This window comes from Phoca vitulina, unplaced genomic scaffold (assembly GCF_004348235.1).
Source record: "Phoca vitulina isolate PV1807 unplaced genomic scaffold, GSC_HSeal_1.0 scaffold81, whole genome shotgun sequence".
Classification (NCBI taxonomy): domain Eukaryota; kingdom Metazoa; phylum Chordata; class Mammalia; order Carnivora; family Phocidae; genus Phoca; species Phoca vitulina.
In genome coordinates, this window is record NW_022589784.1 from 635,496 (window position 1) to 649,480 (window position 13,985).

General features: G+C 56.6%; 1 protein-coding gene across 1 annotated transcript in view; it reads right to left on the minus strand.

Annotated features, from left to right (window-relative positions):
- Nucleotides 1-2,380, minus strand: part of SBNO2 (strawberry notch homolog 2) — a 48,045-nt gene extending 45,665 nt beyond the window's left edge. Inside the window, exon 1 of the mRNA XM_032394749.1 lies at nucleotides 2,268-2,380. The gene's annotated coding sequence lies outside the window, so the exon portion shown is untranslated. The remainder of the gene's footprint in view (nucleotides 1-2,267) is intronic.
- Between the last annotated feature and the right edge of the window lie 11,605 nt (nucleotides 2,381-13,985).

Genomic DNA, 13,985 nt, shown 5'->3' on the forward strand with positions numbered 1-13,985 from the left:
GCCTCGGTGTCCCTCCAGGTCTGGGCAGTGACTGAACCAAGGTCACGCAGCTGGAGGACACTGGCTCTGGGCTGCCTTGCACGCTTGTGGCTTGCTCCACCCCACCCTGGACTTCAAAGGAACCACCTCTTCTGCACTCTGACAGGCTCTCCTGGAAATCTGGTCCCCCTTCCCCTCTGCCAAAACACAGATGTCCCCACACAACACACACACACACACACACACACACACACACACACCCACCCACCAGGCAGGTGCTGGCTCAGGCAGGTATGAACAGATGTCTGCTCAGATCCTCAGAGTTAAACAAAAGCGCCCTCCCGCCCTCTGAAATCCCAGCATGCCTCCCCCTACTCCCCACAGCGGCCTGTCCCAGGTCGGTGTCCTGCACTTGCAGGGCTCCTCGGGGGTCTGTCGGGTTCCTGGCTGCATCTTCCCCACCACGTGGGGCCCTGGGGCCACTCACCGACCCTGCCTTCCCTGGCCCGCCCACCCAGTGCCGAGAGTTCATACTCCGAGTTCTCTCTGAGGACTCCGGAGATGGATGTCCTAGGGGGACCGTGGCCCAGAGCAGACAGCTCTGAGCAGCCATCACCCACCTCTGGGGCCTCCCCTGGGAAAGTCCAGGGGCTTGGGAAGAAAGAACACAGACAATGGGCCCCAGGTCTCAGCCTCAAAGACAGGGGCGCTCAGCCACCCTGCTCACAAGCGCCCCCCACAGCCAGGCAAGCAGGGAAAAGTGAAGTGCAGGTCAGGTCCAGCCCTCCACTGCCCTGCCTGGAGGAAGGGCCAGGCCTCCCATCCCAACCAAGGATGGCCTCAGAACGTCTCTGGGGTATCATGCCTTTGACAGGTGGCCATCTTTCTTCCCTCCAGGGTCTGCAGCCCCCGGGGCCCCAGCCCCATCTTCCTTGAGTCTTTCCAAAGCATCTGCAGGGAAGATCCAGCATGCCCGGCAGCAGCGAGAGTCAGTTCAATACCAGCCCCGAGCCGGGCTGTGAAACACTCACACCCCCCAAACTGCCAGCAATCTTCACCTTGGCCAGCTTCGGGGTCAACACCCTCCCTACCGGGTGCAAATACACGGCACCAACCCAGCCCGGCCGGGCAGTGGACAGGCAGGAAGGACACTCAGAGCAGCTGGGACTCACGTCCATTCTGGGAAGCAGAAGCTGGGGGTGCCCCTGACACACTTCTTACAGACTCTGATTTTCTTCCTTTTCAGACCACTCATCACGTTATGCAGACAGACACCCCACCGCCTCCCAGGAGCTCCCGCCTGGCTGTCCACACCCCTGCTCCCTGACTCCAGACCCACCAGCCACCCGCTTCAGGGATCTGGGGGCTGGCATCACCGCCCCCAGCCACCCCCACAGGCTGCCCTCTGCATCTCTGGGGCCGAGGCCATGTCTGCCCTCTTCCTCCCCTCCCCCTGTCCTCGGAGACCAGGTTTCCACGCAGGCACAAGGCAACACTCCCACCCAACATGCTCTGCGGACTCAGCCCACACCAGGACGGCCCCCATCCCAAAGCTGCGGGGATCAGGAGTGTCTGCCCGTCCCGGGCGCTGCCGGCCGCAGCCCGGGCACAGAAGCCAGGAAAGGAGGAAAGGGCAGGCATCGCCAAGGAGCCCGGGGTCCGGAGCCGCCGGAAAGGAAGGGGCTGGGGCCACGGAGGAGGAGGGTCACCAGAAGGGAGGGGTCGGGGAACCACGGCGGAGCGGTTATGGGGGGGCACACACGGCGCCGGACGGGCACCGAGAAGCGCAGGGGCAAGGGTCACCAAAGAAGTAAAGTTCGGGGGTCACCAGAAGGGAGGGGTCAGGGAGTCACTCCTGAAGATTCCCTTCATTAGCGGGGGGGGCGGGTTACGGAAGGCGGAGGGAAGGAAAGGGTGGGAAGGCGCCGCGGAGGGTGGGGTCAGGGTTCACGGGGAGGAGGGTCGGGCGGGGGTCGCCGAGGAGGGCGAGCTCGGGGCTCCCAGCCCAGCTCGCGCACGGGGCTTACGGCGGAGGGCGGGGTCGGGGAGGGGGGGTCGCACAGGAGGGCGGGGTCAAGGCTCGCGGCGGAGGGCGGGGTCGGGGGTCGCCGGGGAAGGCGGGGATACGCCGCCGCGCTCCCTCCGCCCGCGTCCCCGGAACCCCGGCACCCCCCGGCCCGGGGCGCGGGCGGCCGCGGAGGGCCAGGGCCCGAACGGGCCGGGGCGCGCGGCTCGGGCCGGGCGGGGGCGGCGGAGTCGCAGCGAGCGTCGGGCCGGACGCGCCTCACCTCCGACCTGGGTCCGGCCGGGCGCGGAGCCCGCGGCGCCTCCGTCTCTCCGAGCTTCGCCTCAGCCGCGCTCACTTCCGGGTTTCGGGCGCCATCTTGGGGGCCCCGCTCACTTCCGGTCATGCCGCGGGGCGGGGCCTCTGGTGGGCGGGGCGGAGGCCTGACACCCTCCCGAGGGGCTGGGGCTCAGTGGGCCGCGGGTTCGCATCCCACCCCCGCCTGTTTCTTTTGGGACCCTGGCACGTAGCTTACTTGCGAGCCTCAGTTTCCTTCTCTGCCAACGTGAAGATCGAGTTGAATCTGTCCCACCTCCAGGCCCACCCCGCCCGTGCACTCTCACGTCTGACCTTTAAGCCGCTGGGGTTCTCGCATAACCCAGATCTTAGCTCTGAAGCCCACCTACTCAGATACTCCCTCGAAACCCTCTGAAACGGCCCCGCCCCGTCGTGCTCTCTCCCTTAATTGCCTCTCCACCAATAGTTGTCTGTTAATCTGTCTCCACCCCAGTAGGAGTTCTGGGATCTAGGGGACCCCCTAACATGGAACCCAGCGCATGGGAGGGGACGTCTGGTGAGGCCCAAGAGCCACCCCAAGAGAGAGGGGTTTCCTCTCAGGCCGGGCCAGGGGGATTGGGTTGCTCCCCAGCTGGCTCCCTCCCCATTAGGGCTTCCCAGGGCCTGATGCAAATGAGGCGGGGATTTGCCTCACTGCCAGGAAGAGGGTGGGACTGGTGTTTGGCACAGACAGTAGATTTCCTGTGACTTGAACCCATTGGATCCACCGTGGGGTAGGCCAGGCCCGTTCAGGCAGATTCAGTCTGGGAGGCACCACCCCTTCCCTCTCTGGGTTTTCAGTAGTGAAAGCACTGTGACCATTTCCCCACCTCACCACCAGCCCCCTGAAACGAGAGGTTACCTCTCCATGTGCTTGTTTGCTTATTCAGTGAACTCTGAGCCTGGCCTTGGGCTGGACAAAGCTGGGGCCCCAGAGGACTCGGTTCTCAGGCCTGCCCTCAGGAAGCTCCCATTCTAGGGGAGACAGAGCCAGGACCAGGCATTCCCATCTGCAAGATCAGGCCTAGGGCTCAGGGATGGGTGAAATCTCTACCTAACGAATTATAGAGGAGGTGGGTATTGAAGCTGGGGCTTTGAAGTTCAAGTAGGAGTTTGCCAGATAGACAAGTGTAGGAGGGACAGTCCAGGCAAATAAAAGCGGTTCACAGACCTGTAAGGGTATGTAAAGGAGATGAGTATGTTTAAAACCTGTTTGCCCCACAAAAGCCAAGCCAGGGGCTCCCTGTAGCCAAACCTGCAAGCACAAGGGAGCAGATGGGGAAACTGAGGCCCAGAGAGGAGAAATGATTTATTCAGAATGAGCTTTGCTTCGGTATCTGTAGTTTTTGGCAATTTGGGCTCTAGCCTTGACTTTGAAACTATTTTTCATAGCTAATGAAAATAAACCATATTGAGCAATACAGTTAAGATTCAAAAGCACGAATAAGCTGACATGGGGGATAGATGGCTTCCGGCAGCATTTTCCCATTTCCTCTCACAGAAGACAAGCCACGTAACTTGTGGTGCCCAGGGAGAAATGAAGACGGAGAGCCCCTCATTAAAAAAGTATTCAGAATGTCAATATGGCGACAGCAGAGCCCCTGGGTGCGGGGCCTGGGCGAGGCCCTGAGTCACACACCCACGAAGCCAGCCCTGTTCCCACCGTGACCTTCCCAGGTGGGGACTGCTATTACCTGTGTTTGGCTGGTGGGCGAACGGCAGTGCAGAGTTGTTGAGTAGCTGGCATAGGGTCACGGAGCGAGCCGCAGGGAGGCATGGACTCGACCTCTGCCACGTCCACCTAGAGAAACCACAAGGTCTCTATGGGTAATTTTGCCTGAAATGGGGGCAGTTTGCCCAAGCCGGGGTGGGTCCAGCCATCTCAACAGGGAGCAATCTGCCAAGTCTGGGGATGTCTAGGGAATTAGTCAGATTCGGGGATTTCCAGGGAATTACAAGAGGCGGCCTGGGAGAGCAGAAGGGACACAGCTCCAGAGCTGGAGGCCCAGGCTAGGGAGCAGCTTGGCTGATGTGCTGTGTGACCCCCGGAAAGTTACTTAACCTCTCTGTGCCTCCCTTTCCCCACCTGTAAAATGGGGGTGGGTATAGAAATAGTAGCTACCTTCTAGGTTATTGAGATAGCAAAATGAACAGCACCTAGTATCTGGCTCTTATGAGTATTTCCAGATGAACTTCTGGATCTTTCCTCAGAAAAGTCCACAGAGTCACCTAAGTGAGTGTTGAATGAGATGATAATCATGAAGAAGGCTGAGGCTGGAGGTCCGGAGAGGAGGGACTTTTTATAAGGTGATGAAAGGCAGGGATGGGGGCCCTGGACAGCCCCAGCTCTCTGGCTCAGGCTGCAGAAGGACTCCCTTTGAGGGTGGGGACATGCCCTGCTGGTCAGATGTGCCCCATGCCCCCCTCCTCTGCTGGGGACCAGGCTCACGGAAGGCCGGAGGTCTGTCTGGCGGAGGGTCAGAGAGCCTCCCCCAAGCCCTCCCTCTGTCCTGGTCCCACGCAGGGACCCCCTAAACCTCCCCCAGGCATTTTGACCAGGCTTGAGGAAGTAGGACCACCAGGTAAAGTGCAGGGCACCCAGTTATTTTCGAATTCCAGGTACACGAAGAACAATATTTTAGTGTTTAAGTATGTCCCAGGCGAGATTTGGGATTTACTTACACTAAAGGAGTAGCGTCTGTGTATTTAAAATCCACATCTAACTGGAAGTCCCGTGTTTTTCTTGGTGAGATCGGGCAACCCAATGTGGGGAGACCACAGGCAGAAGTGGGGTCCCAGAGCCAGGCCAGGGCCCCTCTCTGCACCTCAGTGCTCTCACTTGCCAAAAGGGCATGGCCATGGGACCGAGCACGGGGAGACGCACAGGTGCGCTCACCGTGCGCGTTGACTCTTGTAATCGTTTAGAACAGCAGAAAACTTCAGGCAGACCCAAATGTCAGGCCCCCTGGGGGCTTCCCTGTGGGTTGAGGGGGAGAATCTTGGGCTACCCCTCAGTTTCGCTATCTGGGGAAAGACTGAGGAGACCCCCTAACCTCAGTTTCCCTCCTGGGAAGGACTCCAGGGCTATGCCCATCCTACAGTCTGGGAGACTGAGGCAGGTGGAGGGCTCACCCAGGGAGGAGGAGTGGGGGCCGCCTGCCAGTTCCAGCAGAGACCCTCCGACCTGGGCAGGTGAGGTGGGGCAGGTGGGCCCGGCCTGGCACTGCCCTGTGAGTGGGGGCAGGGATGGAGCTGCTTCCTGTTTCTCCACATTCTGGAAAGCCCCGGCTTTCCCCAGCAGTGGGAGCACCTCCCTGCCCGCCTCCCAGCTCTGGGTCCCTCACCACTTCTCCTTTCTGTACCCGCTTCCCCTGGCTGCCCCCCCAGCCCCTGCGACTCTGCTCCCGCCTCACCTCTTCCCATACCTTCTCCCGTGCCCCTCTTTTCTCTCCAGCCCTTCCCATGGTGTAGAAAGGGAAACTGAGGCAGGGGCAGGAACCATGTTTGTACCTCCTGCTCCATCACTTTCTGTCTCTGTCCCCAGGTCTCTCCATCTGTCCTACCTTCTATCTCTGCCTCCTGCTTGCCTAGCTGCCTTCCCCAGCTGACCCCACCCTGTCCATCCCCCTCCCTGCAGCCAGGCCCACCCACCACCTGCCCCACGTGTCCTCAGGCAGCTCTGGCCGGCTGGCTCCAGGGCCCCATGGCTCCCTTGTCCCTGTCCTGGCCCTGCCTGAGCCCAGAAGAGGACCTTGCCCGGCCCAACCAGGGCGGCCTCTGAGCCACGACACTGCAGGGAACAGCAAACCTGTCCAGTGGGTTTGAGGTCTGCCCCAGACAGGATTTCCCACCTCTGCACTGGGACTGGGACACCCCGGCTGCAGGGATTAAATGTGATCCCTGAGCAAGCACTCCCCCCGCCCCCCCAGGTTGCCAGGTCGTGGAACAGGCAGGAAAGAGAAGGAAGATCAGCAGTCCACTCCATGGGGAAAGGACTATCAGGGAGAGGGCAGAGCATGCACAGGGGGCCAGGGCAGCAAGGGCAGTGAGCCTGGGAAGGGGGGACTGGGCCGATGGGGGGCCTGCAAAGCCAGGGCGAGGCCCTTATCCTGGGGGCAGAGGGAAGCCACTGAAGGTTGTGGAGCAATGGAGTGGTGCGGTCTGGGACGGGGGAGGGGGCTGGAGTTTGCTCCATCAGCCTGCATGTGCTGGATGGGGTGGGACAGAGCGGCCACATCTCAAGCTCATCTGGTGGCAAGACAGAGGTCTGAGGAGGCTCAGCTGCTGCCCCGAAGCCAAACAAAGGAGCCGAACTTTGAATTTCTTTCTGTCAAGGGGCTGCAGTGAGCCAGGCTTGAGCTGGAGAAAAATTGGGGGTCCTCACCCGGTACTCACCCCCAACCCCAAGTCAGAGGGGGACTTGGCTTGGCGTTCTCCCCAGAGCAATGGGGAGCCATGGAGGATGTGGAGCCCCCCAGAGATGCCGCTGGGGCAAGGCGGGCCTAGGAGGGGCTGCAGGTGAGTGCAGGAGGGAAGCAGGTTGGGCTACAAGGTGGGGGGGGGGGGGGGGGCAGGGAGGAAGGTGGTGATGCATTTGTCAGGCACCTGGGGGAGCAGAGAGCAGGGTATGCCCGGTGATGCTCCCAGCCACAGTATGGACACTAGGACACCCTGCCCACTGAGGGTCTGAACAGCTAGATGAAACCCCGCCCCCGCCCCACCCTGCCTGTCCTCCCTGCTTAGCAGCCAGCCCTGGGCTCTGATGTCACCTGTCCTGGGACTTCCGGAACCTTCACCTTGGATCTGCCCTGCCCTGAAGGGAAACTCCGGGGTAGCTGGGGCCTGGCTGACTCACATCCAGGTCCCACATGCACCACAGGGGCTAGACTCCCGAGGGATGAGGGCTGTCAGGGGCATTTGGAGAACTTCATGGAACCCCACCACCCTCCCCCCCCACCCCGGGGCTTGACGAAGCCAGAATCCCCAGCCCTAAGTCAGACGTCCCCATCAGAATCTGCAGGGCAATCTGGGTTCTAACAGGTGAGAATCTGGGCGGCAGGTATTAGAGCTGGTCTAGGTTCATCCACCTCTGCTGGTTATCTCCTGCCCCACGGGCAGAGGGGAGCTTTAGCTGTAGAGCACCAGAGATAAGACTTCCTGGGTTCAGATCTTGGCTCTGCCGCCCAGTGGCTATTTAATTGCTCCGTGCCTCAGTTTCCCCATCTATAAAATGGGGATAACCGTAGTACCTCCCTTGGAGGGTTTTTGTGAGAATTTGGCAAGAGCCACTTGAGCAGGGCGTGGGGTACGGTGAGGACTTTATAGTAAAAATGTTTAAAGAAAACAAAACACTTCTTGGTGGCATGGTTCATAATAGCCAAGAAGTGCAAACAGATGATACACACAACTCGGCCACCACACACGGGAGCGTCCCTCAGCCACGGACAGGAGCCAGGTGCCCACATGCACTGCCCTGGGGACAGACCCCGAGCCCACGACGCTCAGGGAGGGAACCAGACACGGAAGGCCACAGGGGTGTGAGTCCACGTGGGTGACACGTCCAGAACAGGCTCATCCACGGACGGGAAGGGGGCCCGTGGGAGTGGGGGCTGGGGAGAGGGACGGGGAGTGACAGCTGATGGGGACTTGATGTTTCAGAGACGATGGAATGTTCTGGAACTGGGGAGCTGGTGGCTGCACAGCTCTGTGCATGCACTCAAAGCGATTGAACTGTATCATTGAAAATGCCTGATTTTTTTTTTTTTTAAGATTTTATTATTTATTTGAGAGAGAGAGAGGGATAGAGCACAAGCAGGGGGAGCAGCAGAGAGAGAGGGAGAAGCAGGCTCCCCGCCGAGCAGGGAGCCCGACGCGGGGCTCGATCCCAGGACCCCGGGACCATGACCTGAGCCGAAGGCAGACGCTTAACCGACTGAGCCACCCAGGCGCCCCGAAAATGCCTGATTTTATGTGAATTTCACCAGAAGAAGAGGAAGAAGACAATCAAGGGGGTGCCCGGCCAGCTCAGTCCACGGAGCATGCGACTCTTGATCTCGGGCTCATGAGTTTGAGACCCTCATTGGGCGTAGAGTTTACTTAAAAAAAAAAACCTTAAAAACAAAAAGGCAATCACCGCCAACAGTCAGAGGGGTGATCGATTTCACAGCAGGCTCAGCCTTGCACCCTCGAGTCACAAACACGCCGGTGGATCTGGTCGCGGCTCTGGCTCTGATGGACACGCCCGGTGTGCAAACAGTTCCGTGGCCATTGACCTATCAGCTGTGTGGACAGCAGGGGCCCCTGAGAGGACCGGATGAGAAGGGCATCTGGCCTCTGTGGTCTTCCAGACCCGCCCCACCCCCCCGGTCTAACCCAGAGGATCACACTGCACAAACCCCATTCAGGAGACAGTTTATTTTATTTTATTTTATTTATTTATTTATTTTTAAAGATTTTATTTATTTGACAGAGAGAGAGACACACAGCGAGAAAAGAAACACAAGCAGGGGGAGTGGGAGAGGGAGAAGCAGGCTTCCTGTGGAGCAGGGAGCCCGATGTGGGCCTTGATCCCAGGACCCCGGGACCATGACCTGAGCCGAAGGCAGATGTTTAACGACTGAGCCACCCAGGCGCCCCCCGGAGACATTTTAAAAAATACCCAACGTCAACACTGGCCAGTCTTCAAAATCAGGGCAAGTCGGTAAACTGTCACATCCCAGAGGGACCTAAGGAGACGTGACAACTGAGTGTCGTGTGGGATCCCAATGGGGTCCTGGGGCAGAAAAGGGACATCAGGAAGAATTACAGAAATCTTAAGCAAACGGAGGAGATTAGTTACTAGCATATGGATGACAAACGTCCCACACTAAGGTGAGAGGTTCTCAGCGAGGGGAAGGGTGCTGGGCACACAGGAGTCCTCCACCCAACCTTTGCAGCTTGCCTACGGTTCTAAAACTAAGCCGATAACAAAATAAAGCATGGGCCCTGACCCCTGTCCTTCCCCCATGCTATTGCTCCTGCATGGAGGAGCCCACCAGGGCCAGCTGTCTGCACATCCATGTCCAAAACCCCCTGCATGAGTTTTCTCTCCCAGATTGGTTAGAATCTTTTGGTTGCAAGTGACAGAAACTGCAACTGAAACTAGCTTTTTTTTTGTAAATGGGAATTTTTTTGCTCATGGAACCGAAAGGTCCAGGGATAGATCTAACTCAGGGTTCTCCCCATCAGCACTGCTGACATTTGGAGACAAATGGTTCTTTGCATCGAGCAACCGTCCTGGGCGCTGGGGGGTTGGGGGAGGAGGAGACTGAGCAGCATCCCTGGCCCACACCACCTCCATGCCAGGAGCCCCCCACAGTGTGACAAGCACAGGTATCCCCAAACATCGCCTGGTGTCCCCTGGGGGGGGCAGTGTCACCCCCCCCCCCCATGAGACCCATTGATCTGACTGCTTTCAGGCTTGGCTAGATCCAGGACCTTCAAAGAGTGTCACCAACCTCTGTCTAGCACCTCTTGGCTCCTTCACATGGGCCTCTGGAGAGCAGCTCAAAGCTTGGACAAGACGGTGTAGCTGCTTGGAGAGGTCTGCAGGCCAAGTCCAGCCTGTCACCCTTCTTTATATACACAGCATGGCACTGAAACAGACTTTTATGTGGTTCTTTTTTAAGGTTTTATTTATTTGACAGAGAGAGAGAGAGAGAGCACTCACAAGCAGGGGGAGGGGCAGAGGGAGAGGGAGAAGCAGGCTCCCAGCTGAGCAGGGAACCTGATGAGGGGCTCAATCCTAGGACCCCGGGATCATGACCTGAGCTGAAGGCAGATGCTTAACAACTGAGCCACCCAGGTGCTCTTGTTTCATTTTGTTTTTTAAAGTAAGCTCTGGGGCGCCTGGGTGGCTCAGTCGGTGAAGCGTCTGACTCTTGATTTGGCTCAATTCATGATCTCAGGGTCATGAGATGGATCCCCATGTTGAGCCCCATGTCGGGCTCCACGTTCAGAAGGAATCTGCTTGGATACTCTCTCCCTCTGCCCCTTCCCCCACTCATGTGCTTGCTCTGTCTCTCTCTCAAATAAATAAATAAATCTTTAAAAAAAAAATAAAGTAAGCTCTACACTCAACGTGAGCCTTGAACTCAAGACCCTGAGATCAAGAGTCACATCTCTAGGGCGCCTGGGTGGCTCAGTTGGTTAAGTGACTGCCTTCGGCTCAGGTCATGATCCTGGAGTCCCGGGATCGAGTCCCGCATCGGGCTCCCTGCTCGGCAGGGAGTCTGTTTCTCCCTCTGACCCTCCCCCCTCTCATGTGCTCTCTCTCTATCTCATTCTCTCTCTCAAATAAATAAATAAAATCTTTAAAAAAAAAAAAAAAAAGAGTCACATCTCTACTGACTGAGCCAGCCAGGTGCCCCAAGACTTTTATGTTTCTAAGTGGTTGAAAAAATCAGAAGAAGAATTATTTTGGGACACATGAAATGATATGAAATCTCAGTGTCTGTCTGTTAATAAAGTTTTATTGGCACAACCACATGTGTTCATTTACACGTCGGCCTTGGCTACTTTCATAACACAGCCGGCAGAGTTGAACAGCTGTGACTGAGTCTGTTTGGCCTGTAAAGCTGAAAATATTGGACCTCTGGCCCTTCGGAGAATAGGTTAGCTGACCCCAACTCTACGCGGCCCTATGTCCCTTGACAATGACACAGGCATCTCTCCAAGCCCGGGAGTCTCCTCTGTTGACTGAGGATGGTGAGAAGGAGGAAGGACCTTGCCTCCGGGCCAGCCAGCAGTGAACTTTGGGTCAGCATATGTCAACGATGATTATCATTGCCACCCTTCAGGTGGCCTGGAGAGAGGGCCTCCTCTAGCTTGCCCAGGAAGCGGGTAGGAGAAGGCAGTCCTTGTGGGTGAGAACCATGGCGCAACCTTGTACAATCATCTTCAGTAGGGTGCATCGGCAGCATCCTGCACCCTGAGTTCATGGGGTGATGTGTGGGTGTTGGGGTGAGAAGTGCTTAGCCAGGAGGGTCGGGGGGTGCTTCTGAGGAGGTGACGATTCAGCGGCAACCCGGACCCTTGGGGGAAGCATGTTCCAAACCGTGGGAGCAGCAAGTGCCAAGGCCCTGGGGCAGAAAGCACATATCTCTGCTTACAGAAGATGATGACAGGACTCCGAGGCCATGGTATAATGGCCCCCAGCCTAGGGCCACATGCTCTGGACCACCACATACAATTAGGTGATAGTGGCCTGGCTACACCGAGATGGTGTGACCCTCATCCCTGACCTGGCCTCCCAGCAATCTGGCCTTCCCTGAGTTCCCCAACTATAGAATGGGACTTACACCCAAGAATGTTCTGGAATCTCAGTTCTGCACTGGCCTGGATGTGTGTCTGGCTGGCCATCACGTGTCTCTGAGTCCCAGGCCCCATTTGAGTGACGGGCCTCTGGTCCCCGGGGAGGGGGCCCTGCTCCCTTCCAAGCACCAGCTTCTGGTAAGGTTGCCCTGAAGCCCCCACCCCCACAATTCAAGTCAAGAGGCATCCATATGAGTCTGGGAGTCTCTGGGAGAGGAGAGCCCTAGGCAGAGTGGGGACAGCTCCCCAGGGACCCCCTTCGGCCAGGACGCCTGGAAGTGCCCTCTGGGCTCCCATGAGGGCTGGCCATATTATGAACATTTCTAAATGCAAAGAAGACTTGAAAGGATTTTGTGGCAAAAGCTCAATACCTCGTTTCTTTTTTTTTTTTTTTTAATGATTTTATTTATTTATTTGACAGAGAGAGAGCGCATAAGCAGGGGGAGCGGCAGGCAGAGGGAGAGGGAGAAGCAGGCTCCCCACTGAGCAGGGAGCCTAATGCGGGGCTCGACCCCAGGACCCCGGGATCATGACCTAAGCTGAAGGCAGATGCTTCACCGACTGAGCCACCCAGGTGCCCCTCAATACCACGTTCTTATGACTAACATTTTACTGTATTTCCCATATGTGCAAACATTCCTCCTTTCTTCTATTCAGGCACAATTCAGTGTGTGTGTGTGTGTGTGTGTGTGTGTGTGTTGAACGGTACAACAAAACCCCCCAAACGGACAAGACCAAGTGTTGGCGAGGCTGCAGGACAGCCGGAACCCTCAAACCTCGCGGGCGGAGGCTGCGGATCCCCAAGACATTCAACACGGAACTGCCCTGTGATCCAGCCGTCCCAGTCCTGGACATTACCCAAGAGGAATGGAAATTTCTATCCACACAAAAACCTGCACACGCGTGTTCACGGCAGCACGACTCACAGTTGCCAAAAACAGAAAACACCCTGAATGTCTCTTGTCCGGCAGAGGGACCAGAAAACCGTGGAACGTCCACACAGGGGAAGGCCAGGGGGCGTAACAAGGAGTGAATGTCTAACGCTCACGAGACCATGGCTGACTCTCCCAGGAACTCGGCTGAGTGAAGACGCTGACCCCGCGCCCCGTGATCCCAGGTGTGCGACGCCCAGAAAAGACCAAGGCATAAGGGACAAATCGGATCCTTTCCTGGGAGGGGCTGGGGGCAGAGGAAACGGGTGTCAGGGGGCTTTGGGAGTGAAGAAAAGATATTATTTCTTTTTTATTTTTAGGATTTTTTAAAAATGTATTTGAGAGAGAGAGGGAGGGAGAGAGGGAGGGAGGGAGAGCACAAGCAGGGCGAGGTGCAGGGAGAGAAACAAGCTGACTCCACACTGAACGTGGAGGCCAATGTGGGGCTCGATCCTCCGACCCTGAGATCACGACCTGAGCCGAAACCAGGAGTCGGACGCTTAACCGACGAAGCCACCCAGGCGCCCCAAGATTTTATTTCTTGATTATGGTGGTGATTAAAAAGCTACATGCTTTTGTCAACATTCACAGAACTGTCTACTTAAAAGGGTGAATTTCTCTGCAATGAGTAATTCTCAGTAAGCGTCTGTGTTCATGTCCTAGGATGACTGTAACCAATGGTCACAAACTGGGTGACTTGAAACAATAGAAATTCATCGTCTCCCAGCTCTGGGCCCAGAAGCCAGAGATCCAGGTGTGGCTTGCTACGTTCCCTCCGGGGTCCTTCCTGCCTCGTCCAGCCTCTGGGGGCTCCAGGCGCCCCTGGGCTTGAGGCCGCGAGACCCTCCATCTCTACCTCCATCCATACCTGGTCCTCTCTGTCAGATTTCCTGTGTGTGTGTGTCTTATAAGGATGATTGTCATTAGATTTAGAGCCAACCTAAGTCACCTAGGAAGATCTCATCTCAAGATCCTTAATTTGATTAACAACAGCAAAAGCCCTATTTCCAAACACTCACAGGCTCAACCCAATAAATCTTACTTAAAAAATAAAAACACGAGGGGCCGTATCAGGACACTTTCTCCCAAATCCTTCAGCTGGTACATTCTGCCTAGGAATATTTTTTTTTTTTTTGCAGGTTTTTAAAAATTTTATTTTCCTTTTGGCCCCATGATCATTTTTTTTTTTCATCTTGGTATTACTGTGTGTTGATTGTCTTTTCTTTTTTTTTTAAATTTTTTATTGTTATGTTAATCCCCATACATTACATCATTAGTTTTAGATATAGTGTTCCATGATTCATTGTTTGTGCATAACACCCAGTGCTCCATGCAGAACGTGCCCTCCTCAATACCCATCACCAGGCTAACCCATCCTCCCA